The following is a 23,061-nucleotide window of genomic DNA, read 5'->3' on the forward strand; positions in this document are numbered from 1 at the left end:
ATGAGTGGATGTAATGTAAGGAGAATAAGTGTATGGTTGAGAATTTTGGTTTGTTGGAGATATGGAATGAAAAATAAACTCTTGTGGCGTTATTGACTGACTTTCTTGTTTGGGGAATAGATCAATCGCGAAAGAGAAGTATGTTATGCATTATGTATGCAGTGCATATTGTCGCATCTCAAAAAATACAATCATTCATAATGGTCGCGAAAGACCTTCAACGACTACTTGTACCACGGGTAGTGTCAATCTTCAACGGATATATTCTCAGCATCTATTTAAAGAAGAATATTGAAAACATTCAAAACAACAAGAGACTTGGTGAATGAATGTGGGTTGAAGAACACGTTACTATTGTACCAAAAAATTCCCCCTCTATATTTTTTGCTTTTCATCTAATTTATAACTTGAGATCCATCTATACTCGTTCATGTCTCATTCATGTGCATCATTCATTCATCATCAACACCTGCTAACAAGTATCATAGATTCAAGACTTACGACTTGCAAAGTTAGGGTTTACTGGTGGTTCAAGCCCTAGAAGTGTGGTATGGATCATCATATGGAATCATTTGGGGTAAAACCTAATTTCTTGATCTCGGGGAGATTAAGTTCAAGGAGATCACATCTTGACATTCATCTGGACATCAAAACTCTAACTTTTTACTGTGCTATTATGGGACTTTGTGATTGACCTTTTGGGGCATTGTTTTGATTACCTAAACCCTCATTGTGGGCCCATTGGTTTGAGATGTTGCTTGTGGGTCTCTATGTTTTATTTGAAACCCTAATCAGGGGTAGTTAGTACTTGAGTTCCTGGTTTGGTTGACTTTTGATTTGATCATCAAAACCCTAATTGATAGGTGCTCAGGGCCTTGGAGGTTGCACTTTGGCGTCCGTTTTACATTAAAACCTAATACAATGATCTTGAGGTTGGTGAATCTCGTGGCTTGCTTTAAAGGGTATGAACATCCTTGTTGGCTTAGAGCATTGATGCATTGCTTGTGGTTGAGGCCTTTGGTTGTTGAACTTTAATCTATCTAAACCCTAGTCCTTGGTTTGTTATGATTGGTCTAAGGCATGCTTACATCTAAGGCATCCTTACATCTCATTACATGTTGTCACTTCATCCATTGACTATCTTGGTCATCATCTGGTCCAGGTTACACCCATTGGTCCCTTTGTGTGTCGAGGTTCATTTAAAATCAGTTGGTCCAAGGATTCATTATTTGCCTGGTCCAATCATTTCATAGTCATTGAGGTTTCTTCATTCATTCATGGATTCATTATTTGCTTGGTCCAATCATTTCATAGAAGTTAATTATAACTACTTCTAACTAGCATCGTGAATGATTGTATTTTTCGAGATGCGACAATATGCACCGCATATATAATGCATAACATACTTCTCTTTTGCGATTGATCTATTCCCCAAACAAGAAAGTCAGTCAATAACGCCACAAGAGTTTATTTTTCATTCCATATCTCCAACAAACCAAAATTCTCAACGATACACTTATTCTCCTTACATTACATCCACTCATTTTTTCAAAGGTTAAATTTTTAGATACACTTTCTAACTCTAGGGGTTCCCATTTAAAAAAAAATGATTATTACTATTTCTAAAAGTATTTAATTACTATTTGATTATTTGATTCTTTTTTTATTCATATGGTTATATTTATCATTTTTATTTATTATTAATATTTGATTATTCTTTTTTAAAAAATAAATAAGAAAAGAATATAAATAAACTTAAAAATATAATCTAAAAATATTTTGATTATTTAAAAACTATATATAAAATATATATATATATATATATATATATATATATATATATATATATATATATATATATATATATATATATATATATCAAAAACTATCTTGAGCGTGAAACACTCAGGCGGGAAGTTGGGTCTCCAATCAATCTCCTCCTGCAATGAGGATCGATTCAGCTGCTCTCTGCTTAGTTTTTTGTGTGATTTTGCTTTTTGGTTCGGTTGATGGGTACGATTTTTTCACTCTAAGTCTACAATGGGGGCCAACTTTTTGCTACCACCACCACTTGAATGGTGGTACCTGCCTAGTCCGTCCTACTGAAACGGGCTTCACTATCCACGGGTTCTGGCCCTCCACCATCGAGGAACCTCAACCACGTAATTGCTTAGTAGCTTGGCATGAGATGAATTTGAATGTGCTATGGGTAATGATGATTCTATATTCAACCTCTTTTTTATTTTTTATTTTTTAGTAGTAATGTAATAATATTCAATTAAATATATGTAATAATAATGTTTATGCAATTCAATGTAGTTTCCTCAAGTTTTGAATAATGAAATGAAGAAGCTGTGGCCTTCGTATACCATGCGAAATGATGATTTTTGGGAATACCAATGGGCGAAGCACGGAAGGTGTTCGTTCCCTGGTTTCACTCAAATCACATATCTACTAGAAGCTATGAATGCTTTCAAATCACTGCATCTCTTTGAGGCCCTTCAAATAGCTAATATTGTACCCGTGGATCATCGCCTGCTACATCGGTATTACTATCGTCAGGATTTAATTCAAGCAGTAGGTGATCGTATCGGGTTTCATCAAATCCAACCTGAATTGGTATGTCATGGAGAAGAGTTGACGGAAGTTAGATATTGCATCTCACATGATGCATTCCAATTAGTTAAGTGTACAAATACAGGCACATGTGGACGACCATTCCTCTTCTTGATATATCCGTAAGGACCCCGGTGCATACCTCATTATGCCCTTCACATCAAGATTTCTGTGGTGCTTATGTCTCACTTTTACGCAATAATGCCGATTATGTTACTACGTCTACTCATTTAGTTTTTTTTCATGCTTACCCCCATAGTACATTTGACTATAATTGATGTAACTCCTCTTTTCTTTGCTTGGTATGATGCATCCATTGAAATGGATGGTGCTACTGAAACTGATCCGCAAGTGAGGTAAATCACCATGGGACTATTGTCTTGCATTCTTTCTTTGAAACTTACTGTGAAGTGTTTAGTAAAAACATGAAATGATTGACTTGTTAGTTAGTGACGGAGGAGATTGCAACTTGTTTTTTTTTGTTTTTGCTTGTTTTGAATGTCTTTATTTTTGATGCTTTTTTTTAGTTATTGTTTAAGGGTTTCAAAACTTGTGCTGGAAGAGCAGAATTAGTAACTCATTTAGGTATATGATGTATAGTTTGTTGTAGTATGTGAGTTAAGTTTCAATTGATTTGATTAGTTAGGGCCCTAGGGTGACTGTTGTAGGGCCTATAAATTTTGGAAAGAGTACCTTGTCAAGGATGCTTCTTAGTTGGTGAGCCAAACAAGGTTGGAAGCCCACCTTTGTTGTCTCAGAAATCTCCTTTGAGAGTAGGAGTAACTCCAGAGAGAAAATAATTAGTCAGAGAAGAATAGTCCAAGCTTTTCTGATTTTTCTTCTTCATTGCAATCTCCAAGTTATATGCCACAAATTACAAAAGATGAAAGGAAAGAAGGTTAAGTGGCAACAGATCCAAGATCTAAGGAAACTACATAACAGAATGGGATTATTCTTTTCTAGAAGTTTAACAACTTCCGTTTTACTGCTTCATATGTCTCGCGTCTCGCAGTCATTCCACTACGCTGGCCTCTTTCTCACTCTATGGGTTCCCTTAGTTATTTTAGAATGCCCAATATCACTTGTGTCATACATGCCTTTCATTTTCTGGCCCAAGTGTGTATCATTACCCAACTCTCCCCGGACAACCTTGTCCTCAAGGTTGAGATGAAGATATAATGTCTTGAGGGTGTCCTCTGGTTCCCATGCCCATGTAGCTTCACTGTAGGGTACTCCATCCCACCTGACAAGGAACTCTGTGTGTGTGGCTATTCCCCTGTTGCAGTAGTTGACGCTTACCCAAAATCTGAAGAGGACGGAGCTCCATCCTCCAACAGTCACCCTAGGGCCCTACAACAGTCACCCTAGGGGCCCTAACCAATCAAATCAACTGAAACTTAACTCACATACTACAACAAACTATACATCATATACCTAAATGAGTTACTAATTTTGCTCTTCCAGCACATGTTTTGAAACCCTTAAGCAATAACTATAAAAAAGAAAGCATAAAAAATAAAGACATTCAAAACAAGCAAAAACGAAAAAAAAAAACAAGTTGCAATCTCCTCCGTCACTAACTAACAAGTCAATCATTTCATGTTTTTACTAAGCACTTCACAGTAAGTTTCAAAGAAAGAATGCAAGACAATAGTCCCATAGTGATTTACCTCACTTGCGGATCAGTTTTAGTAGCACCATCCATTTCAATGGTTGCACCATACCAAGCAAAGAAAAGAGGAGTTACATCAATTATAGTCAAATGTACTATGGGGGTAAGCATGAAAAAAAAACTAAATGAGTAGATGTATTAACATAATTGCCTAAAAGTGAACATAAGCACCACAGAAATCTTGATGTGAAGGGCATAATCAGGTATGCCCCGGGGTCCTTGCGGATATATCAAGAAGAGGAATCGTCGTCCACATGTGCCTATATTTGTACAGTTAACTAATTGGAATGCATCATGTGAGATGCAATATCTAACTTCCGTTAACTCTTCTCCATGACATACCAATTCAGGTTGGATTTGATGAAACCCGATACGATCACCTACATCTTGAATTAAATCCTGACGATAGTAATATCGATGCGGTAGACGATGATCCACGGGTACAATATTAGCTATCTGAAGGGCCTCAAAGAGATGCAATGATTCGAAAGCATTCATAACTTCTCGTAGATATGTGATTTGAGTGAAACCAGGGAACAAACACCTTCCGTGCTTCGCCCATTGGTATTCCCAAAAATCATCATTTCGCATGGTATACGAAGGCCACAACTTCTTCATTTCATTAGTCAAAACTTGAAGAAGCTACATTGAATTGCATAAATATTATTATTACATACATTGAATTGAATATTATTATTACATTACTACTAAAAAATAAAAAAGAGGTTGAATATAGAATCATCATTACCCATAGCACATTCAAATTCATCCCATGCCAAGCTACTAAGCAATTACGTGGTTGAGGTTCCTCGATGGTGGAGGGCCAGAACCCGTGGATAGTGAAGCCCGTTTTAGTAGGACGGACTAGGCAGGTACCACCATTAAAATGGTGGTGGTAGCAAAAAGTTGGCCCCAATTGTAGACTTAGAGTGAAAAAATCGTACCCATCAACCAAAGCAAAATCACACAAAAAACTAAGCAGAGAGCGCTGAATCGATCCTCATTGCAGGAGGAGATTGATCGGAGACCCAACTTCCCGCGTGAGTGCTTCACGCTCAAGATAGTTTTTGAATATATATATATAATGTTTTATATATGGTTTTTAAATAATCAAAATATTTTTAGATTATATTTTTTTAAGTTTATTTATATTCTTTTCTTATTCCTTTTTTAAAAAGAATAATCAAATAGTAATAATAAATAAAAATGATAAATATAACAATATGAATAAGAAAAGAATCAAATAGTAATTAAATACTTTTAAAAATAGTAATAATCAATTATTTTTTAAATGGGAACCCCTAGAGTTAAAAGGTGTATCTAAAAATTTGACCTTTGAAAAATGAGTGGATGTAATGTAAAGAGAATAAGTGTATGGTTGAGAATTTTGGTTTGTTGGAGATATGGAATGAAAAATAAACTCTTGTGGCGTTATTGACTGACTTTCTTGTTTGGGGAATCGATCAATCGCGAAAGAGAAGTATGTTATGCATTATGTATGCAGTGCATATTGTCGCATCTCAAAAAATACAATCATTCATAATGGTCGCGAAAGACCTTCAACGACTACTTGTACCACGGGTAGTGTCAATCTTCAACGGATATATTCTCAGCATCTATTTAAAGAAGAATATTGAAAACATTCAAAACAACAAGAGACTTGGTGAATGAATGTGGGTTGAAGAACACGTTACTATTGTACCAAAAAATTCCCCCTCTATATTTTTTGCTTTTCATCTAATTTATAACTTGAGATCCATCTATACTCGTTCATGTCTCATTCATGTGCATCATTCATTCATCATCAACACCTGCTAACAAGTATCATAGATTCAAGACTTACGACTTGCAAAGTTAGGGTTTACTGGTGGTTCAAGCCCTAGAAGTGTGGTATGGATCATCATATGGAATCATTTGGGGTAAAACCTAATTTCTTGATCTCGGGGAGATTAAGTTCAAGGAGATCACATCTTGACATTCATCTGGACATCAAAACTCTAACTTTTTACTGTGCTATTATGGGACTTTGTGATTGACCTTTTGGGGCATTGTTTTGATTACCTAAACCCTCATTGTGGGCCCATTGGTTTGAGATGTTGCTTGTGGGTCTCTATGTTTTATTTGAAACCCTAATCAGGGGTAGTTAGTACTTGAGTTCCTGGTTTGGTTGACTTTTGATTTGATCATCAAAACCCTAATTGATAGGTGCTCAGGGCCTTGGAGGTTGCACTTTGGCGTCCATTTTACATTAAAACCTAATACAATGATCTTGAGGTTGGTGAATCTCGTGGCTTGCTTTAAAGGGTATGAACATCCTTGTTGGCTTAGAGCATTGATGCATTGCTTGTGGTTGAGGCCTTTGGTTGTTGAACTTTAATCTATTTAAACCCTAGTCCTTGGTTTGTTATGATTGGTCTAAGGCATGCTTACATCTCATTACATGTTGTCACTTCATCCATTGACTATCTTGGTCATCATCTGGTCCAGGTTACACCCATTGGTCCCTTTGTGTGTCGAGGTTCATTTAAAATCAGTTGGTCCAAGGATTCATTATTTGCCTGGTCCAATCATTTCATAGTCATTGAGGTTTCTTCATTCATTCATGGATTCATTATTTGCTTGGTCCAATCATTTCATAGAAGTTAATTATAACTACTTCTAACTAGCATCGTGAATGATTGTATTTTTCGAGATGCGACAATATGCACCGCATATATAATGCATAACATACTTCTCTTTTGCGATTGATCTATTCCCCAAACAAGAAAGTCAGTCAATAACGCCACAAGAGTTTATTTTTCATTCCATATCTCCAACAAACCAAAATTCTCAACGATACACTTATTCTCCTTACATTACATCCACTCATTTTTTCAAAGGTTAAATTTTTAGATACACTTTCTAACTCTAGGGGTTCCCATTTAAAAAAAAATTGATTATTACTATTTCTAAAAGTATTTAATTACTATTTGATTATTTGATTCTTTTCTTATTCATATGGTTATATTTATCATTTTTATTTATTATTAATATTTGATTATTCTTTTTTAAAAAAATAAATAAGAAAAGAATATAAATAAACTTAAAAAATATAATCTAAAAATATTTTGATTATTTAAAAACTATATATAAAACATATATATATATATATATATATATATATATATATATATATATATATATATATATATATATATATATATATATATATATATATATATATATATATATATATATATATATATATATATATATATATATAAAAACTATCTTGAGCGTGAAACACTCAGGCGGGAAGTTGGGTCTCCAATCAATCTCCTCCTGCAATGAGGATCGATTCAGCTGCTCTCTGCTTAGTTTTTTGTGTGATTTTGCTTTTTGGTTCGGTTGATGGGTACGATTTTTTCACTCTAAGTCTACAATGGGGGCCAACTTTTTGCTACCACCACCACTTGAATGGTGGTACCTGCCTAGTCCGTCCTACTGAAACGGGCTTCACTATCCACGGGTTCTGGCCCTCCACCATCGAGGAACCTCAACCACGTAATTGCTTAGTAGCTTGGCATGAGATGAATTTGAATGTGCTATGGGTAATGATGATTCTATATTCAACCTCTTTTTTATTTTTTATTTTTTAGTAGTAATGTAATAATAATATTCAATTAAATGTATGTAATAATAATGTTTATGCAATTCAATGTAGTTTCCTCAAGTTTTGAATAATGAAATGAAGAAGCTGTGGCCTTCGTATACCATGCGAAATGATGATTTTTGGGAATACCAATGGGCGAAGCACGGAAGGTGTTCGTTCCCTGGTTTCACTCAACTCACATATCTACTAGAAGCTATGAATGCTTTCAAATCACTGCATCTCTTTGAGGCCCTTCAAATAGCTAATATTGTACCCGTGGATCATCGCCTGCTACATCGGTATTACTATCGTCAGGATTTAATTCTAGCAGTAGGTGATCGTATCGGGTTTCATCAAATCCAACCTGAATTGGTATGTCATGGAGAAGAGTTGACGGAAGTTAGATATTGCATCTCACATGATGCATTCCAATTAGTTAAGTGTACAAATACAGGCACATGTGGACGACCATTCCTCTTCTTGATATATCCGTAAGGACCCCGGTGCATACCTCATTATGCCCTTCACATCAAGATTTCTGTGGTGCTTATGTCTCACTTTTACGCAATAATGCCGATTATGTTACTACGTCTACTCATTTAGTTTTTTTTCATGCTTACCCCCATAGTACATTTGACTGTAATTGATGTAACTCCTCTTTTCTTTGCTTGGTATGATGCATCCATTGAAATGGATGGTGCTATTGAAACTGATCCGCAAGTGAGGTAAATCACCATGGGACTATTGTCTTGCATTCTTTCTTTGAAACTTACTGTGAAGTGTTTAGTAAAAACATAAAATGATTGACTTGTTAGTTAGTGATAGAGGAGATTGCAACTTGTTTTTTTTTGTTTTTGCTTGTTTTGAATGTCTTTATTTTTGATGCTTTTTTTTAGTTATTGTTTAAGGGTTTCAAAACTTGTGCTGGAAGAGCAGAATTAGTAACTCATTTAGGTATATGATGTATAGTTTATTGTAGTATGTGAGTTAAGTTTCAATTGATTTGATTAGTTAGGGCCCTAGGGTGACTGTTGTAGGGCCTATAAATTCTGGAAAGAGTACCTTGTCAAGGATGCTTCTTAGTTGGTGAGCCAAACAAGGTTGGAAGCCCACCTTTGTTGTCTCAGAAATCTCCTTTGAGAGTAGGAGTAACTCCAGAGAGAAAATAATTAGTCAGAGAAGAATAGTCCAAGCTTTTCTGATTTTTCTTCTTCATTGCAATCTCCAAGTTATATGCCACAAATTACAAAAGATGAAAGGAAAGAAGGTTAAGTGGCAACAGATCCAAGATCTAAGGAAACTACATAACAGAATGGGATTATTCTTTTCTAGAAGTTTAACAACTTCCGTTTTACTGCTTCATATGTCTCGCAGTCATTCCACTACGCTGGCCTCTTTCTCACTCTATGGGTTCCCTTAGTTATTTTAGAATGCCCAATATCACTTGTGTCATACATGCCTTTCATTTTCTGGCCCAAGTGTGTATCATTACCCAACTCTCCCCGGACAACCTTGTCCTCAAGGTTGAGATGAAGATATAATGTCTTGAGGGTGTCCTCTGGTTCCCATGCCCATGTAGCTTCACTGTAGGGTACTCCATCCCACCTGACAAGGAACTCTGTGTGTGTGGCTATTCCCCTGTTGCAGTAGTTGACGCTTACCCAAAATCTGAAGAGGACGGAGCTCCATCCTCCAACAGTCACCCTAGGGCCCTACAACAGTCACCCTAGGGGCCCTAACCAATCAAATCAACTGAAACTTAACTCACATACTACAACAAACTATACATCATATACCTAAATGAGTTACTAATTTTGCTCTTCCAGCACATGTTTTGAAACCCTTAAGCAATAACTATAAAAAAGAAAGCATAAAAAATAAAGACATTCAAAACAAGCAAAAACGAAAAAAAAAACAAGTTGCAATCTCCTCCGTCACTAACTAACAAGTCAATCATTTCATGTTTTTACTAAGCACTTCACAGTAAGTTTCAAAGAAAGAATGCAAGACAATAGTCCCATAGTGATTTACCTCACTTGCGGATCAGTTTTAGTAGCACCATCCATTTCAATGGTTGCACCATACCAAGCAAAGAAAAGAGGAGTTACATCAATTATAGTCAAATGTACTATGGGGGTAAGCATGAAAAAAAAACTAAATGAGTAGATGTATTAACATAATTGCCTAAAAGTGAACATAAGCACCACAGAAATCTTGATGTGAAGGGCATAATCAGGTATGCCCCGGGGTCCTTGCGGATATATCAAGAAGAGGAATCGTCGTCCACATGTGCCTATATTTGTACAGTTAACTAATTGGAATGCATCATGTGAGATGCAATATCTAACTTCCGTTAACTCTTCTCCATGACATACCAATTCAGGTTGGATTTGATGAAACCCGATACGATCACCTACATCTTGAATTAAATCCTGACGATAGTAATATCGATGCGGTAGACGATGATCCACGGGTACAATATTAGCTATCTGAAGGGCCTCAAAGAGATGCAATGATTCGAAAGCATTCATAACTTCTCGTAGATATGTGATTTGAGTGAAACCAGGGAACAAACACCTTCCGTGCTTCGCCCATTGGTATTCCCAAAAATCATCATTTCGCATGGTATACGAAGGCCACAACTTCTTCATTTCATTAGTCAAAACTTGAAGAAGCTACATTGAATTGCATAAATATTATTATTACATACATTGAATTGAATATTATTATTACATTACTACTAAAAAATAAAAAGAGGTTGAATATAGAATCATCATTACCCATAGCACATTCAAATTCATCCCATGCCAAGCTACTAAGCAATTACGTGGTTGAGGTTCCTCGATGGTGGAGGGCCAGAACCCGTGGATAGTGAAGCCCGTTTTAGTAGGACGGACTAGGCAGGTACCACCATTAAAATGGTGGTGGTAGCAAAAAGTTGGCCCCAATTGTAGACTTAGAGTGAAAAAATCGTACCCATCAACCAAAGCAAAATCACACAAAAAACTAAGCAGAGAGCGCTGAATCGATCCTCATTGCAGGAGGAGATTGATTGGAGACCCAACTTCCCGCGTGAGTGCTTCACGCTCAAGATAGTTTTTGAATATATATATATAATGTTTTATATATGGTTTTTAAATAATCAAAATATTTTTAGATTATATTTTTTTAAGTTTATTTATATTCTTTTCTTATTCCTTTTTAAAAAGAATAATCAAATAGTAATAATAAATAAAAATGATAAATATAACAATATGAATAAGAAAAGAATCAAATAGTAATTAAATACTTTTAAAAATAGTAATAATCAATTATTTTTTAAATGGGAACCCCTAGAGTTAGAAGGTGTATCTAAAAATTTGACCTTTGAAAAATGAGTGGATGTAATGTAAGGAGAATAAGTGTATCGTTGAGATTTTTGGTTTGTTGGAGATATGGAATGAAAAATAAACTCTTGTGGCGTTATTGACTGACTTTCTTGTTTGGGGAATCGATCAATCGCGAAAGAGAAGTATGTTATGCATTATGTATGCAGTGCATATTGTCGCATCTCAAAAAATACAATCATTCATAATGGTCGCGAAAGACCTTCAACGACTACTTGTACCACGGGTAGTGTCAATCTTCAACGGATATATTCTCAGCATCTATTTAAAGAAGAATATTGAAAACATTCAAAACAACAAGAGACTTGGTGAATGAATGTGGGTTGAAGAACACGTTACTATTGTACCAAAAAATTCCCCCTCTATATTTTTTGCTTTTCATCTAATTTATAACTTGAGATCCATCTATACTCGTTCATGTCTCATTCATGTGCATCATTCATTCATCATCAACACCTGCTAACAAGTATCATAGATTCAAGACTTACGACTTGCAAAGTTAGGGTTTACTGGTGGTTCAAGCCCTAGAAGTGTGGTATGGATCATCATATGGAATCATTTGGGGTAAAACCTAATTTCTTGATCTCGGGGAGATTAAGTTCAAGGAGATCACATCTTGACATTCATCTGGACATCAAAACTCTAACTTTTTACTGTGCTATTATGGGACTTTGTGATTGACCTTTTGGGGCATTGTTTTGATTACCTAAACCCTCATTGTGGGCCCATTGGTTTGAGATGTTGCTTGTGGGTCTCTATGTTTTATTTGAAACCCTAATCAGGGGTAGTTAGTACTTGAGTTCCTGGTTTGGTTGACTTTTGATTTGATCATCAAAACCCTAATTGATAGGTGCTCAGGGCCTTGGAGGTTGCACTTTGGCGTCCATTTTACATTAAAACCTAATACAATGATCTTGAGGTTGGTGAATCTCGTGGCTTGCTTTAAAGGGTATGAACATCCTTGTTGGCTTAGAGCATTGATGCATTGCTTGTGGTTGAGGCCTTTGGTTGTTGAACTTTAATCTATTTAAACCCTAGTCCTTGGTTTGTTATGATTGGTCTAAGGCATGCTTACATCTCATTACATGTTGTCACTTCATCCATTGACTATCTTGGTCATCATCTGGTCCAGGTTACACCCATTGGTCCCTTTGTGTGTCGAGGTTCATTTAAAATCAGTTGGTCCAAGGATTCATTATTTGCCTGGTCCAATCATTTCATAGTCATTGAGGTTTCTTCATTCATTCATGGATTCATTATTTGCTTGGTCCAATCATTTCATAGAAGTTAATTATAACTACTTCTAACTAGCATCGTGAATGATTGTATTTTTCGAGATGCGACAATATGCACCGCATATATAATGCATAACATACTTCTCTTTTGCGATTGATCTATTCCCCAAACAAAAAGTCAGTCAATAACGCCACAAGAGTTTATTTTTCATTCCATATCTCCAACAAACCAAAATTCTCAACGATACACTTATTCTCCTTACATTACATCCACTCATTTTTTCAAAGGTTAAATTTTTAGATACACTTTCTAACTCTAGGGGTTCCCATTTAAAAAAAAATTGATTATTACTATTTCTAAAAGTATTTAATTACTATTTGATTATTTGATTCTTTTCTTATTCATATGGTTATATTTATCATTTTTATTTATATTAATATTGATTATTCTTTTTTAAAAAAATAAATAAGAAAAGAATATAATAAACTTAAAAAATATAATCTAAAAATATTTTGATTATTTAAAAACTATATATAAAACATATTATATATATATATATATATATATATATATATATATATATATATATAGATATATATATATATATATATATATATATATATATATATATCTATATATATATATATATATATATATATATAAAAACTATCTTGAGCGTGAAACACTCAGGCGGGAAGTTGGGTCTCCAATCAATCTCCTCCTGCAATGAGGATCGATTCAGCTGCTCTCTGCTTAGTTTTTTGTGTGATTTTGCTTTTTGGTTCGGTTGATGGGTACGATTTTTTCACTCTAAGTCTACAATGGGGGCCAACTTTTTGCTACCACCACCACTTGAATGGTGGTACCTGCCTAGTCCGTCCTACTGAAACGGGCTTCACTATCCACGGGTTCTGGCCCTCCACCATCGAGGAACCTCAACCACGTAATTGCTTAGTAGCTTGGCATGAGATGAATTTGAATGTGCTATGGGTAATGATGATTCTATATTCAACCTCTTTTTTATTTTTTTATTTTTTAGTAGTAATGTAATAATAATATTCAATTAAATGTATGTAATAATAATGTTTATGCAATTCAATGTAGTTTCCTCAAGTTTTGAATAATGAAATGAAGAAGCTGTGGCCTTCGTATACCATGCGAAATGATGATTTTTGGGAATACCAATGGGCGAAACACGGAAGGTGTTCGTTCCCTGGTTTCACTCAAATCACATATCTACTAGAAGCTATGAATGCTTTCAAATCACTGCATCTCTTTGAGGCCCTTCAAATAGCTAATATTGTACCCGTGGATCATCGCCTGCCACATCGGTATTACTATCGTCAGGATTTAATTCAAGATGTAGGTGATCGTATCGGGTTTCATCAAATCCAACCTGAATTGGTATGTCATGGAGAAGAGTTGACGGAAGTTAGATATTGCATCTCACATGATGCATTCCAATTAGTTAAGTGTACAAATACAGGCACATGTGGACGACCATTCCTCTTCTTGATATATCCGTAAGGACCCCGGTGCATACCTCATTATGCCCTTCACATCAAGATTTCTGTGGTGCTTATGTCTCACTTTTACGCAATAATGCCGATTATGTTACTACGTCTACTCATTTAGTTTTTTTTCATGCTTACCCCCATAGTACATTTGACTGTAATTGATGTAACTCCTCTTTTCTTTGCTTGGTATGATGCATCCATTGAAATGGATGGTGCTATTGAAACTGATCCGCAAGTGAGGTAAATCACCATGGGACTATTGTCTTGCATTCTTTCTTTGAAACTTACTGTGAAGTGTTTAGTAAAAACATAAAATGATTGACTTGTTAGTTAGTGACGGAGGAGATTGCAACTTGTTTTTTTTTTTTTTTTTGCTTGTTTTGAATGTCTTTATTTTTGATGCTTTTTTTTAGTTATTGTTTAAGGGTTTCAAAACTTGTGCTGGAAGAGCAGAATTAGTAACTCATTTAGGTATATGATGTATAGTTTATTGTAGTATGTGAGTTAAGTTTCAATTGATTTGATTAGTTAGGGCCCTAGGGTGACTGTTGTAGGGCCTATAAATTCTGGAAAGAGTACCTTGTCAAGGATGCTTCTTAGTTGGTGAGCCAAACAAGGTTGGAAGCCCACCTTTGTTGTCTCAGAAATCTCCTTTGAGAGTAGGAGTAACTCCAGAGAGAAAATAATTAGTCAGAGAAGAATAGTCCAAGCTTTTCTGATTTTTCTTCTTCATTGCAATCTCCAAGTTATATGCCACAAATTACAAAAGATGAAAGGAAAGAAGGTTAAGTGGCAACAGATCCAAGATCTAAGGAAACTACATAACAGAATGGGATTATTCTTTTCTAGAAGTTTAACAACTTCCGTTTTACTGCTTCATATGTCTCGCAGTCATTCCACTACGCTGGCCTCTTTCTCACTCTATGGGTTCCCTTAGTTATTTTAGAATGCTCAATATCACTTGTGTCATACATGCCTTTCATTTTCTGGCCCAAGTGTGTATCATTACCCAACTCTCCCCGGACAACCTTGTCCTCAAGGTTGAGATGAAGATATAATGTCTTGAGGGTGTCCTCTGGTTCCCATGCCCATGTAGCTTCACTGTAGGGTACTCCATCCCACCTGACAAGGAACTCTGTGTGTGTGGCTATTCCCCTGTTGCAGTAGTTGACGCTTACCCAAAATCTGAAGAGGACGGAGCTCCATCCTCCAACAGTCACCCTAGGGCCCTACAACAGTCACCCTAGGGGCCCTAACCAATCAAATCAACTGAAACTTAACTCACATACTACAACAAACTATACATCATATACCTAAATGAGTTACTAATTTTGCTCTTCCAGCACATGTTTTGAAACCCTTAAGCAATAACTATAAAAAAAGAAAGCATAAAAAATAAAGACATTCAAAACAAGCAAAAACGAAAAAAAAAACAAGTTGCAATCTCCTCCGTCACTAACTAACAAGTCAATCATTTCATGTTTTTACTAAGCACTTCACAGTAAGTTTCAAAGAAAGAATGCAAGACAATAGTCCCATAGTGATTTACCTCACTTGCGGATCAGTTTTAGTAGCACCATCCATTTCAATGGTTGCACCATACCAAGCAAAGAAAAGAGGAGTTACATCAATTATAGTCAAATGTACTATGGGGGAAAGCATGAAAAAAAAACTAAATGAGTAGATGTATTAACATAATTGCCTAAAAGTGAAACATAAGCACCACAGAAATCTTGATGTGAAGGGCATAATCAGGTATGCCCCGGGGTCCTTGCGGATATATCAAGAAGAGGAATCGTCGTCCACATGTGCCTATATTTGTACAGTTAACTAATTGGAATGCATCATGTGAGATGCAATATCTAACTTCCGTTAACTCTTCTCCATGACATACCAATTCAGGTTGGATTTGATGAAACCCGATACGATCACCTACATCTTGAATTAAATCCTGACGATAGTAATATCGATGCGGTAGACGATGATCCACGGGTACAATATTAGCTATCTGAAGGGCCTCAAAGAGATGCAATGATTCGAAAGCATTCATAATTTCTCGTAGATATGTGATTTGAGTGAAACCAGGGAACAAACACCTTCCGTGCTTCGCCCATTGGTATTCCCAAAAATCATCATTTCGCATGGTATACGAAGGCCACAACTTCTTCATTTCATTAGTCAAAACTTGAAGAAGCTACATTGAATTGCATAAATATTATTATTACATACATTGAATTGAATATTATTATTACATTACTACTAAAAAATAAAAAAGAGGTTGAATATAGAATCATCATTACCCATAGCACATTCAAATTCATCCCATGCCAAGCTACTAAGCAATTACGTGGTTGAGGTTCCTCGATGGTGGAGGGCCAGAACCCGTGGATAGTGAAGCCCGTTTTAGTAGGACGGACTAGGCAGGTACCACCATTAAAATGGTGGTGGTAGCAAAAAGTTGGCCCCAATTGTAGACTTAGAGTGAAAAAATCGTACCCATCAACCAAAGCAAAATCACACAAAAACTAAGCAGAGAGCGCTGAATCGATCCTCATTGCAGGAGGAGATTGATTGGAGACCCAACTTCCCGCGTGAGTGCTTCACGCTCAAGATAGTTTTTGAATATATATATATAATGTTTTATATATGGTTTTTAAATAATCAAAATATTTTTAGATTATATTTTTTTAAGTTTATTTATATTCTTTTCTTATTCCTTTTTTAAAAAGAATAATCAAATAGTAATAATAAATAAAAATGATAAATATAACAATATGAATAAGAAAAGAATCAAATAGTAATTAAATACTTTTAAAAAATAGTAATAATCAATTATTTTTAAAATGGGAACCCCTAGAGTTAGAAGGTGTATCTAAAAATTTGACCTTTGAAAAATGAGTGGATGTAATGTAAGGAGAATAAGTGTATGGTTGAGAATTTTGGTTTGTTGGAGATATGGAATGAAAAATAAACTCTTGTGGCGTTATTGACTGACTTTCTTGTTTGGGGAATAGATCAATCGCGAAAGAGAAGTATGTTATGCATTATGTATGCAGTGCATATTGTCGCATCTCAAAAAATACAATCATTCATAATGGTCGCGAAAGACCTTCAACGACTACTTGTACCACGGGTAGTGTCAATCTTCAACGGATATATTCTCAGCATCTATTTAAAGAAGAATATTGAAAACATTCAAAACAACAAGAGACTTGGTGAATGAATGTGGGTTGAAGAACACGTTACTATTGTACCAAAAAATTCCCCCTCTATATTTTTTGCTTTTCATCTAATTTATAACTTGAGATCCATCTATACTCGTTCATGTCTCATTCATGTGCATCATTCATTCATCATCAACACCTGCTAACAAGTATCATAGATTCAAGACTTACGACTTGCAAAGTTAGGGTTTACTGGTGGTTCAAGCCCTAGAAGTGTGGTATGGATCATCATATGGAATCATTTGGGGTAAAACCTAATTTCTTGATCTCGGGGAGATTAAGTTCAAGGAGATCACATCTTGACATTCATCTGGACATCAAAACTCTAACTTTTTACTGTGCTATTATGGGACTTTGTGATTGACCTTTTGGGGCATTGTTTTGATTACCTAAACCCTCATTGTGGGCCCATTGGTTTGAGATGTTGCTTGTGGGTCTCTATGTTTTATTTGAAACCCTAATCAGGGGTAGTTAGTACTTGAGTTCCTGGTTGGTTGACTTTTGATTTGATCATCAAAACCCTAATTGATAGGTGCTCAGGGCCTTGGAGGTTGCACTTTGGCGTCCATTTTACATTAAAACCTAATACAATGATCTTGAGGTTGGTGAATCTCGTGGCTTGCTTTAAAGGGTATGAACATCCTTGTTGGCTTAGAGCATTGATGCATTGCTTGTGGTTGAGGCCTTTGGTTGTTGAACTTTAATCTATCTAAACCCTAGTCCTTGGTTTGTTATGATTGGTCTAAGGCATGCTTACATCTCATTACATGTTGTCACTTCATCCATTGACTATCTTGGTCATCATCTGGTCCAGGTTACACCCATTGGTCCCTTTGTGTGTCGAGGTTCATTTAAAATCAGTTGGTCCAAGGATTCATTATTTGCCTGGTCCAATCATTTCATAGTCATTGAGGTTTCTTCATTCATTCATGGATTCATTATTTGCTTGGTCCAATCATTTCATAGAAGTTAATTATAACTACTTCTAACTAGCATCGTGAATGATTGTATTTTTCGAGATGCGACAATATGCACCGCATATATAATGCATAACATACTTCTCTTTTGCGATTGATCTATTCCCCAAACAAAAAAGTCAGTCAATAACGCCACAAGTTTATTTTTCATTCCATATCTCCAACAAACCAAAATTCTCAACGATACACTTATTCTCCTTACATTACATCCACTCATTTTTTCAAAGGTTAAATTTTTAGATACACTTTCTAACTCTAGGGGTTCCCATTTAAAAAAAAATTGATTATACTATTTCTAAAAGTATTTAATTACTATTTGATTATTTGATTCTTTTCTTATTCATATGGTTATATTTATCATTTTTATTTTATTAATATTTGATTATTCTTTTTTAAAAAAATAAATAAGAAAAGAATATAAATAAACTTAAAAAAATAATCTAAAAATATTTTGATTATTTAAAACTATATATAAAACAATTAATATATATATATAATATATTATATATATAATATATATATATATATATTATATAAAACAATATATATATTATATATATCTATATAATATATAATAATATATTATAAAACAACAATAATATATAATTATATATATATATATATATATATATATTATATATATATATAAAACATATTATATATCGTATATATATCTATAATATATATATATATATATATATATATAAACATATATTATATATATATATATTTAATCTATATAGAATATATATAAAACAATATATATATATATATATATATAATAATATATCTATATAGATATATATATATATATATATATATATATATATTATAATAATATATATATAGATATATATATAATATATATATATATCTATATATATTATATATAAATATATATATATATATATTATAATATTATATATAATATATATATATATATATATATATATATATATATATAATATATATATATATATATATATATATATATATATATATATATATATATATCTATATAATATATATAATATATATTCAAAACTATCTTGAGCGTGAACCACTCAGGCGGGAAGTTGGGTCTCCAATCAATCTCCTCCTGCAATGAGGATCGATTCAGCTGCTCTCTGCTTAGTTTTTTGTGTGATTTTGCTTTTTGGTTCGGTTGATGGGTACGATTTTTTCACTCTAAGTCTACAATGGGGGCCAACTTTTTGCTACCACCACCACTTGAATGGTGGTACCTGCCTAGTCAGTCCTACTGAACGGGCTTCACTATCCACGGGTTTCTGGCCCTCCACCATCGAGGAACCTCAACCACGTAATTGCTTAGTAGCTTGGCATGAGATGAATTTGAATGTGCTATGGGTAATGATGATTCTATATTCAACTCTTTTTTTATTTTTTTATTTTTTAGTAGTAATGTAATAATAATATTCAATTAAATGTATGTAATAATAATGTTTATGCAATTCAATGTAGTTTCCTCAAGTTTTGAATAATGAAATGAAGAAGCTGTGGCCTTCGTATACCATGCGAAATGATGATTTTTGGGAATACCAATGGGCGAAACACGGAAGGTGTTCGTTCCCTGGTTTCACTCAAATCACATATCTACTAGAAGCTATGAATGCTTTCAAATCACTGCATCTCTTTGAGGCCCTTCAAATAGCTAATATTGTACCCGTGGATCATCGCCTGCCACATCGGTATTACTATCGTCATGATTTAATTCAAGATGTAGGTGATCGTATCGGGTTTCATCAAATCCAACCTGAATTGGTATGTCATGGAGAAGAGTTGACGGAAGTTAGATATTGCATCTCACATGATGCATTCCAATTAGTTAAGTGTACAAATACAGGCACATGTGGACGACCATTCCTCTTCTTGATATATCCGTAAGGACCCCGGTGCATACCTCATTATGCCCTTCACATCAAGATTTCTGTGGTGCTTATGTCTCACTTTTACGCAATAATGCCGATTATGTTACTACGTCTACTCATTTAGTTTTTTTTCATGCTTACCCCCATAGTACATTTGACTGTAATTGATGTAACTCCTCTTTTCTTTGCTTGGTATGATGCATCCATTGAAATGGATGGTGCTATTGAAACTGATCCGCAAGTGAGGTAAATCACCATGGGACTATTGTCTTGCATTCTTTCTTTGAAACTTACTGTGAAGTGTTTAGTAAAAACATAAAATGATTGACTTGTTAGTTAGTGATAGAGGAGATTGCAACTTGTTTTTTTTTGTTTTTGCTTGTTTTGAATGTCTTTATTTTTGATGCTTTTTTTTAGTTATTGTTTAGGGTTTCAAAACTTGTGCTGGAAGAGCAGAATTAGTAACTCATTTAGGTATATGATGTATATTTTATTGTAGTATGTGAGTTAAGTTTCAATTGATTTGATTAGTTAGGGCCCTAGGGTGACTGTTGTAGGGCCTATAAATTCTGGAAAGAGTACCTTGTCAAGGATGCTTCTTAGTTGGTGAGCCAAACAAGGTTGGAAGCCCACCTTTGTTGTCTCAGAAATCTCCTTTGAGAGTAGGAGTAACTCCAGAGAGAAATAATTAGTCAGAGAAGAATAGTCCAAGCTTTTCTGATTTTTCTTCTTCATTGCAATCTCCAAGTTATATGCCACAAATTACAAAAGATGAAAGGAAAGAAGGTTAATGGCAACAGATCCAAGATCTAAGGAAACTACATAACAGAATGGGATTATTCTTTTCTAGAAGTTTAACAACTTCCGTTTTACTGCTTCATATGTCTCGCAGTCATTCCACTACGCTGGCCTCTTTCTCACTCTATGGGTTCCCTTAGTTATTTTAGAATGCTCAATATCACTTGTGTCATACATGCCTTTCATTTTCTGGCCCAAGTGTGTATCATTACCCACCTCCCCGGACAACCTTGTCCTCAAGGTTGAGATGAAGATAAATGTCTTGAGGGTGTCCTCTGGTTCCCATGCCCATGTAGCTTCACTGTAGGGTACTCCATCCCACCTGACAAGGAACTCTGTGTGTGTGGCTATTCCCCTGTTGCAGTAGTTGACGCTTACCCAAAATCTGAAGAGGACGGAGCTCCATCCTCCAACAGTCACCCTAGGGCCCTAACTATATATATATATAACTTATATATATTAATATATATATATAATATATATATATATATATATATATATATATATATATATATATATATATATATCTATATATAATATATATATATATATATATATATATATATAATATATTATATATATTATATAATATATATATATATATATATATACAAAAACTATCTTGAGCGTGAAACACTCCGGCGGGAAGTTGGGTCTCCAATCAATCTCCTCCTGCAATGAGGATCGATTCAGCTGCTCTCTGCTTAGTTTTTTGTGTGAATTTGCTTTTTGGTTCGGTGTATGGGTAGATTTTTTCACTCCAAGTCTACAATGGGGGCCAACTTTTTGCTACCACCACCACTTGAATGGTGGTACCTGCCTAGTCCGTCCTACTGAAACGGGCTTCATTATCCACGGGTTCTGGCCCTTCACCATCGAGGAACCTCAACCACGTAATTGCTTAGTAGCTTGGCATGAGATGAATTTGAATGTGCTATGGGTAATGATGAATTTATATTCAGGCTCTTTTTTATTTTTTATTGTTTAGTAGTAATGTAATAATAATATTCAACTAAATATATGTAATAATAATGTTTATGCAATTCAATGTAGTTTGCTCAAGTTTTGAATAATGAAATGAAGAAGCTGTGGCTTTCGTATACCACGCGAAATGATGATTTTTGGGAATACCAATGGGCGAAGCACGGAAGATGTTCGTTCCCTGGTTTCACTGAAATCACATATCTACTAGAAGCTATGAATGCTTTCAAATCATTGCATCTCTTTGAGGCCCTTCAAATAGCTAATATTGTACCCGTGGATTATCGCCTGCCACATCGGTATTACTATCGTCAGGATTTAATTCAAGCAGTAGGTGATCGTATCGGGTTTCATCAAATCCAACCTGAATTGGTTTGTCATGGAGAAGAGTTAACGGAAGTTAGATATTGCATCTCACATGATGCATTCCAATTAGTTAAGTGTACAAATACAGACACATGTGGACGACGATTCCTCTTCTTGATATATCCGCAAGGACCCCGGTGCATAGCTCATTATGCCCTTCACATCAAGATTTCTGTGGTGCTTATGTCTCACTTTTACGCAATAATGCCGATTATGTTACTACGTCTACTCATTTAGTTTTTTTTTCATGCTTACCCCCATAGTACATTTGACTATAATTGATGTAACTCCTCTTTTCTTTGCTTGGTATGATCCGCAAGTGAGGTAAATCACTATGGGACTATTGTCTTGCATTCTTTCTTTGAAACTTATTGTGAAGTGCTTAGTAAAAATATGAAATGATTGACTTGTTAGTTAGTGACGGAGGAGATTGCAAGTTGTTTTTTTTCGTTTTTGCTTGTTTTGAATGTCTTTATTTTTTATGCTTTTTTTTTAGTTATTGCTTAAGGATTTCAAAACTTGTGCTGGAAGAGCAGAATTAGTAACTCATTTAGGTATATGATGTATAGTTTATTGTAGTATGTGAGTTAAGTTTCAATTGATTTGATTGGTTAGGGCCCTAGGGTGACTGTTGTAGGGCCGATAAATTCTGGAAAGAGTACCTTGTCAAGGATGCTTCTTAGTTGGTGAGCCAAACAAGGTTGGAAGCCCACCTTTGTTGACTCAGAAATCTCCTTTGAGAGTAAGAGTAACTCCAGAGAGAAAATA

The 23,061-nt window shown here is 34.8% G+C and overlaps 1 long non-coding RNA gene across 4 annotated transcripts in view; it reads left to right on the top strand.

Annotated features, from left to right (window-relative positions):
• The window catches only part of LOC127097540 (uncharacterized), a 41,922-nt gene that overhangs the window by 15,693 nt on the left and 3,168 nt on the right, over window positions 1–23,061 (top strand). The gene's annotated exons all lie outside the window — the stretch shown is intronic.

This window comes from Lathyrus oleraceus, chromosome 6, assembly GCF_024323335.1.
Source record: "Lathyrus oleraceus cultivar Zhongwan6 chromosome 6, CAAS_Psat_ZW6_1.0, whole genome shotgun sequence".
Taxonomy (NCBI): domain Eukaryota; kingdom Viridiplantae; phylum Streptophyta; class Magnoliopsida; order Fabales; family Fabaceae; genus Lathyrus; species Lathyrus oleraceus.